The sequence below is a fragment of the Cnephaeus nilssonii genome (genome assembly GCF_951640355.1).
Source record: "Cnephaeus nilssonii genome assembly, chromosome: 15".
NCBI classification, from domain to species: Eukaryota; Metazoa; Chordata; class Mammalia; order Chiroptera; family Vespertilionidae; genus Cnephaeus; species Cnephaeus nilssonii.
In genome coordinates, this window is record NC_137086.1 from 6,739,164 (window position 1) to 6,759,474 (window position 20,311).

General features: G+C 47.3%; 1 long non-coding RNA gene across 2 annotated transcripts in view; it reads right to left on the minus strand.

Moving 5' to 3' along the window:
• The window catches only part of LOC307111901, a 213,283-nt gene extending 196,289 nt beyond the window's left edge, over positions 1 to 16,994 (minus strand). The window contains exons 1-2 of one of the 2 annotated variants that reach the window (XR_013814634.1): positions 16,948 to 16,994; positions 8,725 to 8,887 (exon numbers count right to left, since the gene is read on the minus strand). This is a non-coding gene — a long non-coding RNA (uncharacterized lncRNA). Of the gene's footprint in view, positions 1 to 8,724; positions 9,535 to 16,947 lie in introns of those variants that run through there. The other variant, XR_013814635.1, reaches the window with a different exon arrangement.
• Between the last annotated feature and the right edge of the window lie 3,317 nt (positions 16,995 to 20,311).

Below are 20,311 nucleotides of genomic sequence, written 5' to 3' on the forward strand. Positions count from 1 at the left end.
CCTCCCGCTAGAGGTGGACTCCCGCCTGGCCCCCCATCTACCCAAATTAACTCTTTTCCAGTCTCTTCATTTTGATTGCAGCCTTCTCCAGAAACCAGACCTGAACGGGAACCCTGAATCACGTGGTACGTGACAAGGGGCTCCCACATCTGGCACCCAACGTGGGCTTCACGCTTCCCATGCCAGCTCAGATCGGGACCCAGGCAACATACAGAGACTTGGCCCAGATCAGATCTGGACCCAGATAACAGAAAGAGACTTGGCCCAGCTTGGATTGGGACCCAGGCAACAGAGAGTTGGCCAATGGCACCTGCCCTATGTCTAAATCTAGCCTAGCACCAGGAATGCTCAGGGCTTTCTCAAGGATGCAAAATAATCCTTTTCATTAATATTTACAGGGTAAACTAAGATTGTTGTTAGAGTATTAAATTTGACATTAAAATAGTCAAGTTTTCAGGTTAATTTAAATTGGCTAATTGAAAATAAGTAAATATTCAAGAAAATTTAATTGTACAAAAAGCTGTTCCTAAAGTATTAACCAAAATTTCTATTGGTAGTTCATTTCATGGTAAAATTGCTTAACATGCAATGAACCTAAAGCAGTCATATTTTTGTGCAAAAATTAAAATTTAAAGTTATCAAGACTGCATTATAAAAATTTTCCAAAGCCTCCTAAAAATTAAATAAAAAAGGGGGGATAGTGGAAAAATACCATGTAAGAAAAAAGATCCTGTAAGTAAATTACATCTAGAAAAATTTTTTTACTTTGAAAATTAATTTTCATACAGCAGGAGACCCATGAAAAACAAACATGGTGTCAAAATAAGCCAAAGGAAAATTGTTTGGGCAAAAAATAATAAGGATCCCAAGAAAAATTTATAGAAAAGATTCCTTTATTAACTTTTGGTCGAGAATATGTTTGTATATTTTCAGAAAACAACTCCAAGACCATGTGGATTCCTGTAATAGAGAGAAATTAACAGGAATGATCCAGCCATGAAGACAAGAGGAGAAATAGTCCAGAGATGGAGGACGCTGATGACGCCTTGCCATGCTAGCAGTCAGCAGCTGTGGGTCGCTGCAGGTTGCCCAGAACCAAACCACAGAGGTCGGACCTGCATCGCCACCATTTGTCCACCATCCAGATATCGTTGCTGACATGTACACTTGAGGAACTTCTGGACATTGAAACTTGGACTCAGAACTTTTGGACATTGAAATTGGGACTCAAACATATTTTATTCTTATATGTTTATTTCTGGTCTATAAATGCAAGATTTTTTTAAGGAAGGAATTGGGGGGAGATGCCGGAAACCGAACATTGTCACTTGGTAGTTAAAGGGAATCTGGGAAGGCTGGTCAACCTTAAACTAAAGGTCAGAGCCAACCACTCCCTATCTAATTGAGACAATGGTAACTGAGGCAACTTCCCCACCAAATAATCATGTAAATCCTTATTGATAAGTTAATCTGCCTGTTACTGGAATTACCTGCCTAAAGGATATGGGTGTATCTCAGAACCCCAATAAAAGGGATGGCAAAGGCCAGAGCAGCAAGTAGTCCTCCCGCTAGAGGTGGACTCCCGCCTGGCCCCCCATCTACCCAAATTAACTCTTTTCCAGTCTCTTCATTTTGATTGCGGCCTTCTCCAGAAACCGGACCTGAACGGGAACCCTGAAACACGTGGGACGTGACAAGGGGCTCCCACAATATTGTATGTCAACTCTAATTTAAAAAATGCCAGAAGAAATAGAAGTTAATTAATTAATTAATTAAAGGCAGAGCATTTGGATTAAATGGCTGACATATGAAAATGAGAGAAATTGTCCCATGAGCCTTATCTGGAAGAGCATAACCAGCTAAGTGTAACCTGTCTGTGTGTACTGCTCCAGAGCTGGGAGACAGCGACGAATGGTCAAACCCACCCCCACTGCTGCCAACAAGGCACTTGGACAGGAAACACCTTTACACCAATCACCACAAACTCTCACTGATCACCTTCTACATGCTAGACCCTCCAGAATAAGAAAGTAATGAGGTTTAATTTATAACTGCTTTAAAAAAAATACTGAGGAAAGCTGAATTCATACACAGGAAATGAAAAAGGAGAGTAAACTGTTTTTGCTGAATACCTACTATGTGTCAGGTTTATTGCACATAATATCTCATTTTGGCACCACAACCAACCTCAGAAAGACAAATCATTTTCTCCATCTCAGGGAGCTCTAGAAAGATCCAAGCCCTGATCTGAGTGCTGACATGCGTGCTGCAGGCCTATGACCCCTGAGGGATGCAAGACTGATCACGCAAGCATCCCTGCTCCATTAGCTGTATGTTTCCATTTCTTCTACAGGCCATCAGAGATGGTGAGCCAATTTGAGCACATAGCACAGTATAGCCTAGTAATGTTTCTTTATGATAGCACTGATTTCCTGTCATAACATTAAATGCCACTTAAAGGAGTACAGATGCTGAAGCTGAGCAGATTAGGCAAATGGTGGTATAAACTCCAACTCTCAGAGTTGTATCCCCAAGGCAAAGTAAAATGCCCGGTAGCGGTTACCCCATTCCTCAACAAAAAGCAGCATTCTAAAATGTGACCCATATAAAATATTACATGTCTTAAACTATGTTGGCTTTGGGCTGATTGCATGTTTTCTATTGGGGTTCATACCGCATATGGAGGTGTAGGAACTTAAGACAAGCATCTAATACAGTGAGCCATTTAGGCAAACCAAAATCTAAAACAGCAATGCACTCCACACAGTGTAACTCATGCTGCATTGCTTTGGGTCCTCACTGGTTCCTTGCTTTGCAGTGTGGAGTCCTTCACCTCTGGCCTCAGCTCTGGGTGAGCAAAGCAGAGGAGCATAAGTTGGAGGAGCAGATGAACTAGGTGCGTGTCCTCCAGGCCTTGCTCTTTGGGAGGCCCTGCCACTACCCTCATGACACCATCGTATCCCAGCTTTGTGTTTCAATCCCAGACCTGGAAAGGACATGCTTCCAAGGCTATGGACTCCCACTGTCCCCTGGATGATTCAGCATGCCCTCCCCATGTTGGAGAATTGCAGTTCCAAAAGAGACAAGAGTTAGCTCACTTCCCACTGTGTATGATCTCTATATAAATAGCTCATACGTGTTAAACATTATGATGTGACTGGCACTGGGCTAAGCTTATTATCTGAATTATTTTATTCACTCTTTACAGGTTATCGGGTATATAGTTTTTCTTACTCCCACTTCACAAATAATGAACAGATACAATTCTAGAAGACAAATTCCATAAGGACATAATCTTAGGTTGCTATAACTCTGGGGCCTAGAATTGTCCCTGGCAAATAAGTGCTCAATAAATAAGCATTGAGAAGAGTGACATCAACAACATGGTGGAATACAAGTTTTCTACCCAACCCCCAAAGAATACCAATTTAGATGATCACTCATAACGACAGTGCCTTTATGGAAGTCCAAGAGTCCAGTGGAGAAGTTCTAGTACACCACTGGAACAAAATAAAACCTGAGATTAGATGCATTAAAGAGGGTTACAGGAACATTTCACTTCACCTATGTGACCCCTTCCCCAAGATGGCATAGCTCAGTGCCAAAAGAAACCTTGACCCATGATTTCTCCCACAAGGGGGAGTGAGAGTATGTGAGTGATTGCTCAGCTTCCCCAGCTATGTGGGGCACCATCAAAGAGACCCAGTTCTTTCTCATCTCACTCAGAGTACTGGAGTGTGTTGCATGACTGGGGAGTGGGAAGCAGCTGGGAAAACAGCAGCCAGGGCTCTTGGAGCCCTCCAAGAGAGTCATGGGGATCCTACAAAGGGACATGGATCCTACAAACTGTGCTGCAGACTCCATCATGAGTCACTGGGAAACCCACTGACAAATCCTCCCAATTAGTCTGAAGGCATACCCAATGCTCTGCAAGCTCACCCACACATACCCCACTATGGCCAGCTCCCTGAGCACGTCCCCTATGGAAGCAGGTATAATCCTTTGCAGACAGCTTAGGGAACGCATACAGAATGTTAGCCCAACTCTGCAGGGTTGGGAGAAAGCACACAAATTTGAGCATTCACACAGTCCTAGGGAAAGCAAATGGGAGGCTGTCAGCATCTGGCTTTGCAGGATTAAGAGAAGGCGTAAAATCTTAAGAATTCCCCCTGGAGAGGTAACTAGAAGTGTGGGGCAGGAGCATCAGTAGAAGGTCTGAGAAAGCCTCAGATCCCTAACAAGGGTGGGAGGTAGTTCTCTCCCAAAGTCAGTCAGTAAAGACTGGAGGAGGTAAATGCTTCTTCAAATGTGAAGACAGTAACACTAAACTTCAGAAAAAGAGAAGCAATCAAGGAAACGTGATACCACCAAAGGAACACAGTAATTTTCTAGTAACCAACCTCAAAAAATGGAGATTGAAGTTTGACAAAACAGTCATTTTAAGGAAGCTCAGTGAACTATAAGGGAACATAGAAAGATGATAATAAAATCAGGAAAACAATAATAAAATGAGAAGTTTAACAAAGAGCTAGAAATAATTTAAAATAACAAACAGAAATTCTGGAGCTGAAGAATACAAGGAATAAGATGAAAGACATAATAAAGAACATCATCAACAGAAGACTGGATTGTGTAGAAGAAACAATCTTTGAGGTAAAAGATAGATCTTTTAAAAATATCCAGTAAGAAGAAAATAAACAAACAAAAAAAGAGTGAAAAAGACTGAAGAAATCATGTATTTTTGGAGTCCCAGAAGAAGAGAGGTAGAAAAGCACAAAAAGCTTATTTAAAGAAATGATGGCTAGAAACGTCCCAAAACTGGAGAAAGCTTGGACATCTAAGTTCATGAAACAGGTATCCAAACAATTTCAACACAAAAAGGTCTTCTCTTAAAATCCACGACAGAAAAATCATCTAAAAATAAGCAAGAGAAAAAAATTCCTCACATACAAGGGAATATCAAGTTAACAGGGAATTTCTCAGCAGAAATCTAGCAATTCAGGAGAAAGTGTGATGATATATTCAAAGTGCTGGAAGAAAAACCTACCAACCAAAAATATTTTACCCAGCAAATTTGTCCTTCATAAATAAAGGATAGACATCAGGTATGCCCATGCTGACCTTGTCTAGGCAGGTCAACTTGATAGCATAGTGAGAGGCAGCACACAAAACCAGGAAGGTCACAGCCCTGAGTCCCAGGCCCAGTTCCATAGCTTACAAAGTGCCATTAGACAAATCGCTGAACCTTTTCTTAGCTTTAATTTCCTCATCTGTAAAATGAAATATGTAATGGTAACTACTATTTAATGTGTTGGCAGTTATTCTGTAACTAGAGACCCAGTGCACAAAATTTGTACACTGGGGAGGGGGGGTTCCCTCAGTCCGGCCTGTGCCTTCTCGCAGTCCAGGACCCCTCGGGGGATGTCCGCCTGCTGGCTTAGGCCCTCTTGCAGTCCAGGACCCCTTGCTCCTTACCGCCTGCCTGCTGGCTGCTCCTTAGCACTGCTGCAGAGGCAGGAGAGGCTCCCACCACCGCCGCTGTGCTCAGCAGCCATGAGCCCGGCTTCTGGCTGAGCAGTGCTCCCCCTGTGGGAGTGCACTGACCACCAGGGGGCAGCTCCTGCGTTGAGCATCTCCCCCTGGTGGTCAGTGAGCATCATAGCGACTGGTAGTTCTGGTCATTCCACTGTAACAGTCACTTAGGTTTTTATTATATAAATAGATAGATAATACTTAACTTCACCATATAAAGAAATAGTTTCGACTTCACATGGTTGATATGAAAATTAGGGAGATTGGAAACTGTGAGAGCACTCTCATAACTAAAAAGAACTATGCAAATATAACTCAACAGCAAAAGCAATTATCCTCACAATACAGAAAGACTGAGAAGGGAAAGACAGATTTTTCCAACATTACACATAATCACTGCTTCCATGACCTCTTGCCAGGGAAGGCTCAGTCCTATCTGCCCTTTGTCTGTGGCACCAGCTCATTGAGCCTTGGGGCCACTAGCCAACGCTCACACAAAAGATTTTGCATCAGGAAATTTCAGGCATGGCCTTCACACCAGGATATCTGTGTCCCTGTACTCCTATCTGCAGGAGTTAGCAGCCAAACCTGGCATAGTGCTCCCGCCCCACTAGCCTGCTACCCCACAACCCAGCCAAATCTTCCAATCTTTGCTGAAATAACTACACCGGTGTCATCTGCTTTGGTTCCAGGCCCATGACCAAGGGATATTATTCAGGTGGGCCTGACCTGATCAAATGAGCCCTTCAAAAGAATAATGTTCTCTCCAGCTGATGACAGAAGCAGCCAGAGATTCAAAACACAGTAAGGGTTGCCTGGCCGGTGTGGCTCAGTGGTTGAGCATCAACCTATGACCCAGGACAGTGGTCGGCAAACTCATTAGTCAACAGAGCCAAATATAAACAGTACAAAGATTGAAATTTCTTTTGAGAGCTAAATTTTTTAAACTTAAACTATATAGGTAGGTACATTGTTATTAACTTAAGTAGGGTACTCCTAAGCTGGCCTTTGCTAAAAACTCAAGGGGCCAAAGAGCCGCGGTTTGCCGACCACTGACCCAGGAGGTCACAACTCAATTCCCTGTCAGGGCACATGACCAGGTTGCAGCTCAATCCCCAGTGTGGGGTATGCAGGAGGCAGCCAACCAATGATTCTCTCTCATCATTGATGTTTCTCCCTCTCCCTCTCTCTCTCTCTCTCCCTTCCTCTCTGAAATCAATAAAAATATTTTTAAAAAACACAGTAAGGGTTCAGTGCATCAATGCTGGCTTGCAGTTGAGGGGGGTCACATGTTGAGGAGGACAGGCAGCCTCCAGCTGCTAAGAACATCCCTAGCTAATAACCAACAAGGACATGAGGACCTCAGCCTAATAGCCTTGGAAAAGTGAATTCTGCCAACAAGAACGAGCTTGGACATGATTCTTCCCAGAGCCCCCAGAAGAAAACCCAGACCAGCTGACACTGATTTTGGCCTCGTGAGTCCTCAGCAGAGATGCACAACATGCCATGCAAGGTTTCTGACCCACGAAACCGGGAGCTAATAAACAAGTATGTTTTAAGTTGCTGAGTTTGTGGTAATATGTTAAACATCAATAAAAAATTAATGCAGGGGTGGGGACGGTCGGGGAGAGGTCAAGGCTGGGGGAGAAGACTTATGTAATACTTTAAGCAGTAAAGAATTTAAATTTGTAATAAATAAATAAAATTAATGCATATATAGTCACCTAAAATATTTCATAGATGTTTTCATTCAAAGTACAAGAAATTTGGGAAATTAAAAAAAAAAGAAGCATAAAGTGTTCATGTTTATTTAAAAAGAAAACAAAACCGAATACACGCTATAATCACAATTTTGTTTTGTATGCATAGAAGAAAGACTGCATGAAAATGCCATCAGAGGTAATATCTGGTAAAAGGATCATTTTAAATTTCTCCCTTATACTTTTCTGATCCAATATTTCCAAAATGAGGGTATATTACTTTAACAAGACGAAATAAAATCAGCAATACTTCAACAAATGCCAAGAACAGAGCATCTGGTTTTGAGGGGCTGCAAAAGTATTTCAGCTAGTTTATCAGTAAGATGGGAAAGAACACTTAGACGGCATCTTTATGGTAATATTATAAATTAAGCTCTGTTGTGGAATAAAAACACATACACACCAGTCCAACACAATGGGACTGTTGTGCCTCGGACCACTTCGGGGCTGGTCCCAGAGGTGACATTAATTCCGGAGCCTGCGTGCGCCTGCCCCCTTTGGCAGCCGAGCAGCCCAGTCTCAGCTGCTGTGAGTGAACTTTGGAAACGCTGCAATATTAGCCTTCACGGCTAATCCTGCTAATGCACTCACAATCTATTTGACAGGCTGCCCATCACATCCCCTCTGTCAGGGTGAGCAGCCTTCGAGGTGGCTGTGACAAGGGGATTACTGAAAGGACCGGGGAGGACAGCCGGGCCCTCCCTCCACTGCATTCTCACTGCTTTGTAGATAGGCCGCATACCACAGAGGGCACGGGACAGAGCTTGTCTTCACTGGGGACCCCTTGGCACAGAGGTACCAGAGGGAGACGTTCACCAACCCAGAGGGAAGGGTGTTTCTGACGGCCCTGTCACTCCTCGGTCTCATTGTGAAGAGAGAAAACGAGGCGAGGTGGAGGGAGAGTTCACAGGGCTGAGGTTTCTGGATCATTCCTTAATAGCAGAGCTCCTTTCCCCTTCAGAGACCCCACGGGCCACAGAGAACAAGAAACAGTTCTGGCCTCTGGGTTGAGTCATAGCCCAGTCCTCCCCCCCCCCCCCCACACACACACACACACTCCTCACCAGGTTCCTCAGTGAGTGGTTGACACTCCATAAAAGCCCCATTTACAGCTTCGTCTTCATTAAATTAGCAGGATTTCTTTATTTGCCTTCTAAGTTTTCAGGGGGTGCATTTTAAGTGTTTCATTTTATATACAAGGTAAGGTGAAAATAAAAGGTGCAGCCTTCATGCTAGCAGATTGTAAGTATTTGGGAAAAGCTCTATAGGATTTGCCCCTGAGCAAAGCTGCTGTTCCCTTTCTGAAATATCCCCTCTAGCGGCCCCGCTGACTCAGGCAGCAGGAGGTGTTCCTTCTCCAGCGCACACACATTTCTCATTTGCAGCCCAAATGATCAGGAGGCTTATCCCAGAAAGACAGTCGCCCAGTTACCTTCTTTTCCCATTTCCTGGGAAGTTTTCCTCATTCCTGTACCTGGGCCACAGCTGTCCTCTGGGTTCCAGCTTAGCTAGGAAGTCTCCTCAGGCTCAGGTGCCCCAAAGGACGCTGGGAATGCTGAGACATGCAGGACTGGCCCATGTCCTCCTCGAGGAGCCTGTGAACAGATGTGTAATGCAGAGTTAGCAGGGCGATGATTGAGGTTTCTGTAGAAGCACATGGGAGAGATCTCCAGACCAGACTGGGAAGTGGGAGAGTCTGAGGCCATGTCCCGAGTCTGGTCAGGGTGACCTTGCTCTGCCTCCTCTCGCTGGGTCTCCTGGGCTCCTGGACGGCGAGATGAACCTCTGAAGGGCAGCGGAAAGTCTCAGGCAGGTCACATCCTGACAGCACCCACAGACCCATCTGAGGCCTCCCTCTCCACACTGCCATCAGCCCTGACCTGCCCAGCTTAGGTGCTCGACCATAATTCAGGCTCATAAGCTTACACTCTAGCTAGTGAAATGAACAGAAATGCAGGGGGCCTGCTTACAGACCACACTGCCCTCTCAAAGGAGCTGCACTGGCTCCTGATGGGAGAGAGGCATGGGAGCCCTGGAGCAGGCAGGGGTCAGCCACACACCCCTGATCCCCTGCCCCCAGGGGGCTCCATCCTAAATGATGCTCCTTGAAAGGTCCCCCATGAGCAAGAGGAGGCTTCTGCCTTGTGCTTGGAGGTGGGTCTGCACTCACCACACCTGACTTAGCTGCTCCCTCCCTCCTGCCCCAGGAAAGGTTAAAGCCCAGCGCGCGATGGTCCTTCTGGGCAGGGCCTCCCCTCAGAGACTCTCCTTTAGAGGCTACGGGGGTGGGGCGGGGGCGGGGGGGGAGGGGGGAGGCAGTCCAGGGCCCTGTGAGTCAGAGACTTTGGAGTCTGAAGAATCTGGATGTGAAGCCTGGTTCTACGACATATTTTGTCACTTTGCGCAAAAGTATACTTCTGAGCTTCCACTTCCTCAACTAAAAAAATAAGATTAACATCTCCGGTGTCAATCTCTCAGTATATGGTTAAGAACTCAATAAATGGTGGCTATAGAATATCTCCTCCCTTAGGTCTGCACTCTAAACCCCAGCTCTCACCGAGGAATGAAGGGTTCTCATGAGAAAGTAAAAGATTCCTCCCGCAACCCCGCCTCCCCCGCCGGTAGGCAGGGATTTGCTTCTTTCCACAGGGCAGGGGACCTCCCTAGGTGTCCCTGAAATCCCCCTGCAGTGCATTCAGTAGGGCAGTTTCTGTTCAGGACCTACAGACACGCCTCCCAGGCCAGAGGGAAGCATGCCCCAGGGCCACACAAGGCACAAAACCAGCTTTGCACCCAACTTTCTCACTGCTCTTTATACAGGGCTTTCCTGGGCACCTGGGACCTGGTGCCAGCCAAGCTGCCAAGGACAATTGCCCCATTGTGCAAAACAATGGCACCAAGGAGCTGGAAAGAGCAGAAAGCATTCAGCTGGCTTCCTCAGATGCCACACTAACAGATCCTCACCGATACAGTCCATGCCCTCCTGTCTCGGACCTGTCGTGCAGCTCCGAGTGATTTATGTGGGAGGGAAGCAAACTGATATTAGACACACAAAGAAAATTCTGAACACTGCTTTACATTTGTCTGCAGTCAAAACTGTGCTCCGCAGCCAATGTGAGTCTTTGTCAGTTCCTTGCCACATCTAAGGACCACTCCAAAGAACAGAGGGATCCTGCCCACTATGGCGGTGGCCCCACAGTTTCTTGTCTCCTACAGATGGCCTCATGCAGACATTCCCATTTTAGCCCCGCTAAGTGTGGTAGGTGTGGCCCATCTACCACCAAGCCCTCTTTCTCAGAAACTTGAAATGAGTTTGCCTTGTTTCTCTAGAAATAAATATTTACGATTCAAACCTGTGTGTTCATTATCTCCCATTTTGTGTTTTGTAATTGTTCTCACTTTGAGAGCAGTTGGTTTGCTTTTATTGTGCCTCTGGGACAAGTCAGAATATCCCCATGCTTCAGCATACTTCCTAAACGTGAGACTGATTTTCTAATTACAGCCACTTCCACCCCTGTTTGTCTGCTACACAATCTGTAAACCACATGCGAGGCTTCTGCCTGAATCCTGTGGTGACATCACCAGTCGCCCGACTGCTACAGAATCGAAGCATCCCAGAGAGAAACATTAATGCGGTTCTTACTCATAGCAAAAATGGAGATATCCAACCCTGTCAGTGAAGTCTGAAATTGTTTTATAGCTATCCCAAGCAGTCTTTAATTCTCTTTATTCTAAGACTTTTTATATATATATTTTTATTGATTTCAGAGAACAAGGGAGAGAAAGAGATAGAAACATCAATGACGAGAGAGAAGCATGGATCGGCTGCCTCCTGCACGCCCCACACTGGGGATATATCCTGCAACCTGGGCATGTACCCTGACCAAGAATGGAACTGTGACCTCCTGCTTCATAGGTAGATGCTCAACCAGTGAGCCATTTTTGAGACCAAAAGCAGCTAAAAAGCTGGGAGCCTCTGCAGATACTTTTTAAAGACTAAATAAAAAGAGGTGGCTAGTCTTTAGCAATATTGTCTATATTTATGCCACAAGTTTAATTTTTAATTTAAAGAAACTGTGGGAGTTAGAAGAGATAGGTTATTTTAATCTAACTGGCAAGTAAGGAAATTGAGGGCCTGACATGCTATGGCAAGCATGTCAAACTCCAAGGCTAACACGGGCCAAATAACCAAGGCATGCGGCCTGTGGCCGCGAGTTTGACATGCTTGAGCTGTGGGATTTGACTAAGGTGACTCAGTAAAGTGCAACAATAAAACTTGTGCTGATACAAACGTCTCCTACTTCCTTGTTCCCTTTATCCAGGAGATCCACCTAAGTGTGCCCAGACTTACTGAAGTGAATGTTGTGTTGTAACGGAATATAACTGGAAAAAAACAAGAACTCAATTTGTATGACGTCTCCACTTAGTCTATACTCTGGCAAAGTCAGATAGCAATCAATAAGTAACATTAATTGAAGGGAAGTTTTTGCTTTAATAATTATATCTCTTCCTGACTAAGATAATGCTAAGACATCTCTAAGGCATGATTTTAGAAGAGAAAAAAATATCCTATCCGTTTAGGAAATATTTTGACAGTGAAGGAAACTAACCTAATACTTTAGGAAATTTTGGATATTCCATTGCCAAAAATTTAATGAGGCTTAAAATTCTATGGACAAATTTATATTAAAATTATGATCTGAAAACCAGACAAGGGAATAGAGAGAAAAAGAAAAAACCATGCTCCCAACCACCAGATACATTAGATTTCCTCTTTTCATAAACAAAATTAAAAAATGCTCAATGTTACATGGTCAAAACTCAAGAGGTTCCAGCTAATCTAAAACTATCAATGGCACCTTTTTGTCTACAGGGGACACTACATGCGAACTTTTGAGAATAGATAAAAGTTTTATAACTTTATAATAAAAAACACTCCAATGCATTTTGTGTCAAAACCCAAAGTGATCATTTTGCCCTATGAAACTGAAGATACCACAATGCATTAGAGTGGCAACCCAGGACGACCTTAGAACAACAAAATAAGAAGTGATCCCAGGAAGTAGGAATTTGTGGAGAAATGTGTCACTTAGTGTATGCTTCTGTAAGACCAATACTGATTCACTTACACAACAAAACAGAGATTCAAAAAGCCAAGGATTACCAGTCAGCAAAGACTACATAGCAAGCCTGGACTTCTGTCTTTGTTTGGCTTTGAAAAAGATGCTCCTCCCTGCTCTTCTGAGAGGACTCAGTGGTGAACCCAGGGGTAACAAGGCCTTCCACCCACCCACCAATAGAAGCCGTGGAGCAACAACAACAAAACTCTCCCCTCACAACCTGGGAGATGTCAGTGGAGACCTGGGGTAGAGGAAGTCTAAAGTCTCACCTCCATCAAGTAATACTGCAGTACCCCTTTACCCTAAGGATGTTGTGGGAAGCCAAGTTTGGAGCCTGGACATTCACCCCAACCTGGTAATAGCAAAGAAGCACCTCTTTCTTCCCTAACCAGCACAGCAAGTCAGAGAAGACTTGCTAAAACAGATTTAAATAAGATCCAGAGTCTCATAACATAATGCCAAAAATGTCAAGGATACAACCGGAAATCATATGTCAGACCAAGAACTGGGAAAATCTCAACTTGAAAAGGAAAAGATAATCAACAGACATCAACATCAAGATGACACAGATGTTGGAATTATCTACAAGAATTTTTAAGCAGCCATCATAAAAATACTTCAGTGAGCAATTAGGAGCCCTTGAAACAGCAGAAAGTAGAAAATCTCAGCAAAGCAAATACAGGAAGAAAAGCCACATGGAAATTTTAGAATTGAAAAAAATACTATCATTGAACTTTATAAAAACCTCAAAAGCAGAATGGAGGGGATATGGAAAGAATCCATGAACTGGAAGAAGAACAATAGAAATTACCCAAATTAAACAACAGAGAGAAAATTAACTAAATAATAATAATAATAATAAACAGAACAAAAAGAAAAAAAAAACCTGTGAGACTATAACAACAGTTGAAATACTGATGTCATTGGAGTTGAAGAAATAGAGAAGAAAGGGAGTGAAGTTAAAAAACATTTTAGGAGAAATTATGTGTAAACTTTTTCCAAATATGGAAAAGAAACAAGTGGCTGAAACACTTTCAATTATAGAAAAAGATGTAAACCTATAGATTTAAAAATATGAGCAAATCCCCAGGAGGATAAAACCAAGGCAATCCATACGAAGAATCATCATAATCAAACTTCTGAAAATTAAAGACAAAGAAAATATATTGAAAGCAGCAAGAAAAAATGACACCTTACACATAAGGAAAAACAATTCAAATGATAGCAAATTTCTCATGAGAAAACATGGAAGCCAGCAGAAGTAACAGAATGTTTTTCAAGTGCTGAAAAGAAAGAAATGTCAACTCAGAATTCTGTAACTGGTGAAATTATCCTTCAGGAATGAAGGAGAAATAAAAAACATTCTTAGATGAAGAAAAATTAAGAGAACTTTCCACTACCAGACCTGCCCTAAAATAATGGTTTAAAAATAAAAAGTTCTCAAAATAGAAAGAAAATAATAAAAGAAGGAAACCTGGAACATGAGGAAGGAAAGAATATTAGAAAAAGCAAACGCATGGCTAATACAATAAACTTTTCCTCCCCTCTTGAGTTGTCTAATTTATGTTTGATAGTCAAAGCAAAAAGCATAGAGTTGTCTGACTTGGGTATTCAATGTATGTAAAGGAAATATTTAAGATTATTATGTCATAGACAAGATAAAAGGGATTAAAGAACCTGTCCTGGTCTGTTCAGGCTGCTGTAACAGAATACCATAGACTCATTGGCATAAACAACAGACATTTATCTCTCACATTTCTGGAGGCTGGAAGTTCAAGATGAAGGTGCCAGTAGATCCAAATGTCTGGTGAGAGTTGTCTTCCTGGTTTGTAGATGGCTATCTTCTTGTCATTTCCCTACATGGTAGAGAGCAGAGAGGAAGCAAGCTCTCTCGTGACTCTTCTTATAAGGCACCAATACCAATCATAAGGGTTCCACCCTCATGACCTAATTACTTCCCAAAGACCCCACCTTCTAATACCTTAGCCATTAGGATTTCAATATAGGGATTTCGGGGAAGGGGGGTATATGCCAGAGAAGGGGTAAAAAATTTAGTCCATAACAGGAGGTAAAGTTTCTACACTTCACTCAAACTGGTAAAATGCTGACAACAGCGGATCTTTGTAGTGATAATATAGTTCCGTATCTTGGTTGTGGTGGTGGTTATAGGAATCTATATATCTACAGATATATAAAGTACAAGAAAAGGGCAATTCCACCATCGTGGTGGGAGTTTTTAACACACTAAAGTATCAAAGTTAGGAACAGACAAAGAAATTTAAAAATTAAAAAAGAATACAGAAGATATAAACCTCATAATTAAAAAGGTGAATCTGATGATAACTAGATCCCTGTATCATTTAACAATTCTTCCAGTGCCCCACCCACCTTAGAGTGTGTGTTCATTATTTCAGTGTTGGCTGATCTCTCCAATGACAAGGCCACACAGATGATTCCTGATAGCTTCAGCACTATACCTGCTCTGGTTCTTGACCTACTGCAGACCTATAGGAGCAGCTTTGCCTGCTGTGAGATGCTAAAGATATTCTGAACTCGGGATGCTAAACTCTTGACCCAGGTTTTAATAAGAAGTAAATCATTCTCAAAAGAAACTCTCATTATTTAAGTCAAGGTCCGGAATCTCTGAAAGCTCATATTGCCTCTCTGGCCCTTTGAGAGGTAAATCATGTAGCCACTACTGCCCCATGTCCTCTAGCTTTCTTCCATGCCCCTGGTAAAGTTTCACATCCCATGCCACCATCTACCTACAGACTCCAAGTGGTACCCGCTCCTGCAAGTGACAAAAAGCAATCCTTTCTTGCCCCTGTCATGACAAAACTCTTTATCTTATCTCACTAGCAAAAGAGTTCAATCTAACCAAACATTGAAAATGAATTAATTATGCTTTATACCTCCCCAGAGATGGCTAAGCTACTCAGAGCCAGCTCAGTGTTTGGAAAAGAGAAAACTCTCAACCCATCCATCCATCCATCCCAGTTTTCTGGGTTAGTCCTTCTATATTCTCATTGCTGGAACTGAAACTAGTATTGGCCAGAAAAAAAAAAAAAAGGCCAAGAATGTCAGCAGAGAGCCAAGGCTCGGGGGGCTGAGTGCGAGAGGAACATGCCTGAGGATGTATCCATGTGACAGCATTTTGTGACCAGCTTTTCTTCAGGCGAGGGCAGCCTAGCAAAAGTCAAAGCCACAACCGAAAGGAGATTATACTGGGGTCTTTCACTCTACAGGCTCGTGTTTGCAGAGTGAAAGTGCCTCTACTACTTATGCAGTCATACTTGCCACATACATAGGCCCTGCCCCTACCCCACCTTTGCACCAAGCTGGGTATCTGTTTCTCCCTAGGCATATGCCCCCAAAGGAGTGGTGAGGAGCGCACTTACATTTTGTCACCTGACTCATTCTCTCAACCAAATGTAACAAAAACCTGTGAACTGATTAACCCACGGTCCAAATGGAGTTAAAAGGGCTTCCTTCACGTTTTCCTGGAGGTTTCAGGAAGACCACTGGTTCAGGTGATATCCTTCTTCCATCCCATCTCGGGACCCCTGGGCTATGTATGTTACCGTGAAGATGAGGGGCAGCTTGGGAGGCAGGCAACTTCAGGGTGCTGAGCGGCATTTCTCATCACACCGGTACATGGCACCTCGTACATGCCAAAGTTGTTCTGCAACACATCAGGGCCCCGTTTGGGGTTCAAGGTCTGAATATGATGGAGAAAATATGACTTTGACCTCTCCATCAACTGAATTGAGGTGGATGGGAAGAGCCTTATCCCCATTACAGGAAGAAAACTGAGGCTCAGAGAAATGCAGGGCTTTGCCCAAAGCTTGTTAAAGTGGCAGGAAAAGCTAAAGCTGGGTCTTCTGGCCCCTCGCCCTGCAGGAAAACACAGCTTCTGATTCTTCCTCTGCCGGAGACATGAGCTTTGACCCCTGCCTAAATATCTCCTGTCCCTCCGTAGCGAACTTTTCCATTGAAACATGCAAACTGGTCAATGGGGAGGGGGGGAGGGGGCGGGGGGGAAGGAGACATATGTACTACTATTTGTAATACTTTAAACAATAAAATAAAATTTAAAAAAAGATAAAGAAACATGCAAACTGAGCCCAGCAACAGTTTGGCTCTATCCGCGGCCCAGAAAACCGGGCTGAAGAGGTAGCGTAAGTGACCAAGTCATTCTCAGAGAGCTCCGCCCGGCTGCGGGGAGACCTCTGCCTCGGAGACCCTGCCCGAAAAGGGTGGGCAGCCCTGGGCGGTCCAGCTAAGGCCGGGCCGGGCTCGGCAGCGCGTCCCGCCGGCTCCACTCGCAGGGTCCTCGGGCGGGCGGACCAGGGCGGCGCAGGACTGGACACCACAGCGTCCCCAGCCCGCAGGAGCCCGGAGCTGGCCTCTCCCTCGTCCGCACCTCTAGCGCTCCCAGGCGCCGACGGCTGGAGGCACCCGCCGGCTTAGTGAGCCCCGAAAGCGGGACACACACATCGGCCGCGGCTCCCCGACACCGCGGAGGGACAGCTCACCTCGGCGCCCGCAGCTCTAGGCGGCGAGTTCTTTCCGCGCCGGCGCGCGGAGCCTGCGCAGTGGGCCGGGGGCGGGGCCGGGGGACAGGGCCGGGAGGCGGGGCGTGGGCGGGGAGTGGGCGGGGCCGGGGGCGGGGCGAGTCATCCCCGCGCCGCTGTCTCCCAAAGCCTGCATCCCTGGGCGATGCTGCAGCCAGACACCCGCCCTCACTGCGGGCCACCGCCAACGCTTCGGGACTGCGGATCCCGTGGATGGGGATAGGACAGAGTCTTGGCGCCTCGACTGGCAGGATTCTCGGGGCGGGGCCGGGAAATGGGGGTGTCACCTCTCCGGTGGGGCCCTTCGGTGACGTCATGGAATACGTAAATGAGAGACATCGCGAATCCCTGCCTCTGGCTGGAGGCTTGTGCAATGGTCACTGTGTCCGCGGGAGGATGCCGTGACGTCACAGCACCCTAGAACTCTGGGATGTGGGATGGGACCTATGAGCTGACTAGAGACTCCAGGATTCCGCTTGGGGGCGGGTGGGGGGGCGGCGGGAAGGGGTTATGCTCTCTCAGGTTCCACGTTCTGGGAACTGAAGGCGCCCTAAGCACCCGATGCGTTTCTCCCTCCTCTTCCCCAGGGCGCTAGTGGAGCCCTGAGTCCCCTGCAAGGAGGTCCTCAGGAAAACGTCCCTGGGTGCCCCCCATCCCCCCCCCCAACCCGCGCGCTCCCCAGCTACATTCCAGAAGGAGGAGGTGGAATCTGAACTTCTTCCAACTAGGGCGAAGCCCCTGCGGGCTGTTCTCCCCGGGTCGCTCCCTATCTTGTCCCAGAGGGAGCCCCAGGAAGCCCCAGGCTGCACCGAGGGCCTCTCGCCTTCTACCCGTCAGCAGAGGAGTCCAGCCGGTAGCTCCCCCTACCCCCACCCCGCGCCGGAACCGCAGGCCTAGCATTTGAGGAAGGACCCCAGCTGAACTCCAGCGGTCCAGAGCCAATGACCTCCTTCCATCCTGAAAACCCGCCAGGAGACTGTGGAGGCAGGGGAGGGAGATGGTGGAATGGGACTTTGGGGAGGTGGGAGTTAGCTCCTATAGAGCAGACAGGCAAGAAAACCCACCCAACATTTTTTATCCTCTCATTGCTTTTTCGTGCGACCCACAACGAGTACAAGCGGCAAAATGCCCCAACCCAGTCACCGAGAATTGCAGCCTGTGTGGGGTCTGGTGACCCACGGCCTCGCCTGCCCCTTGCACTTGCAGTTGCCATTTCTGCACAATCTATGCCATCACTGTCAGGAGTGTAGACTGCGGAGAACTAGGCTGGGAAGTGGCTTCTGGGTCCACCAGCATGATAGCAATCATGGGTAGAGCAAGGCCAGGCAGAGGTGCTGGGAGTGGCTGGAGATCTCTGAGCAGCTCCCTGCCTCCCTCCCCACCGCCCCCTGAAAACTCTGCGCTGGGAACCCATTCTTCCAAGGATGCACACTTGCAGGGCCTGGGGTTGAAAGGGTCGGGGTTCCTGGTACCTCCCCCATTTCACAGCCTTTAGGAAGTCCTTGAGACTGGACTAACCGCAGAGGCGCTGTGTCCCCCGGGGAAGGGAGGTGGAGGGATGTGGGGGAGGAGTGGGCAGCAGCGGTGGTCAATCCTGGGAAAGATGGAACTCCAGGAAGAGCAAAGGGATGGGTGGGGCTCTCTCTCAGATCCTCAGATGTTCCCAAAGCTCTGCATCGCAGCTGTGCGTGTGCGTGTGTGTGTGTGTGTGTGTGTGTGCGCGCGCGCGCGCGCGCCCTCCCACTCTTGATGTCTTGGAACAACCAAGTCCCTCCGCCAATCTCACAGGATTACTTAGGGAACTGAGGTGGCTCCTGCCATCAGCTTTATCGCAAGCCGTGGCCAAGGGCAGACCACCCACTGCCTGCGCGAAACCCAAACCCACTGACTAAACCCCTCCATGCACCCAGAGGTCACAGTTCTCTGGGACCTGGTTTCCCTTCCCGCCTGGGACGCATCCTTAGGACCGAGTGGAAGAGGGATTGGGATTTTGTCCGAATAGCCAAGCTCCTACAGGCTGGTCCAGACCCCGAGGCGCCCTGTCCCTCCTTCGCAGGGGGCCCTGGGACCAGTCCGGAAGGTTTTGATCTGTATGCGTGGCCATAAGGAGCTGAGGGCGGCGAGAGTCACCCTGGGTTGTGGGCTGGACACAAGGAGGTGCCCCGAGTCCGGGCCGCCCCGCCAGGCTTGTCCAGCAGGGGGCAGTGCGGCTCCAAACGCGGAGGGCAGGGCTCCTCGGAGCTGCCCGCGGCTGAGGCCACCGGGACACGCAGGTTCCCGAACCACGGAGTGCGCTCCAACGCCGGGCCCAGAGGCAATCCCAGAGGCGGGGAGGGGGGCGCCTTAGAGCGTTTTAACTCCGACGGCCCCCGCCCGTTTCCTTAGGCCGCCGGGCCCTGCCCAAGGCTGGGATTTGGGGTTCTTATTATTGGGAAGCTCGACCCCGCCGCATCTGGGCCGCTGAGCGCGGATCACAGTAGCCCGGGAGGCTGCGCTCGGCCTGGGAAAGCCGCGGGCGCCCCCCCCCCATCCCCCCATCCCCGCCTGCACCGCCCCCGCGGTCAGGGCGCTGGAGCTGGGGGAGCCCCGCCTCGCCCCAGCAGGGGAGCCCCCGGCGGCCTGGACTCTAATTGTGGGAAAACTAGATGCCCCGGGGAAGGTTCAACTTGTGGAGCGAGGACTCAGATTTCTCCTAAACTTCCCGGGCCTCCCAGAGCGCCCGCCCCCGCCATTCCGGACGAGGCTCGAAAACTGGAGGGAATCTTCGCGGAATTCTGTCTGGGAAACCCTAAGGGGGCAGGGAGTAGGTTGGGGTCTTTAGGGAGGCAGCGTGGTTCTGTATTTGCAGCTGGGTGTGGGGGGGAGGAAGCTGTAGGTTGGATGCGTCCTTCCCACCGCAAAGCAACCACCATGGGGCTAGGGGGCGGGGCGCTTTGGTTGGGGAGGGGGTGACCTTCTGTTGTTCCCTTAGGGAACCCTAAGCGACCTGCGCACCCGAGATGTTGGGACTTCTCAAGGCCACTATACTGGCCGACGCCTAGGCTTCTTGGTAAACTCAAAGCCCTTTGGAGACAGGGAGCGGGGAGACTGAGACACTAAAACCGAGGTGGAGGGAAAAGTAAGAAAATAAATATGAGCAGGGGTCCAAGGTAGACAGACCCGGGGCAGAGGGAATCTCCCCGCCCGTCCCATCCCTGTCACCCCCATAACGCCGAGGTTAGGGCCGGGGGACAGGCGGCCTCGGGCAGAGGAACCTGCTCATCTCGGAGGAAGGCGCCGCCCCGATCCCTGCGTTTGGAGGGAAACGATCCATCCTGCATTGCCT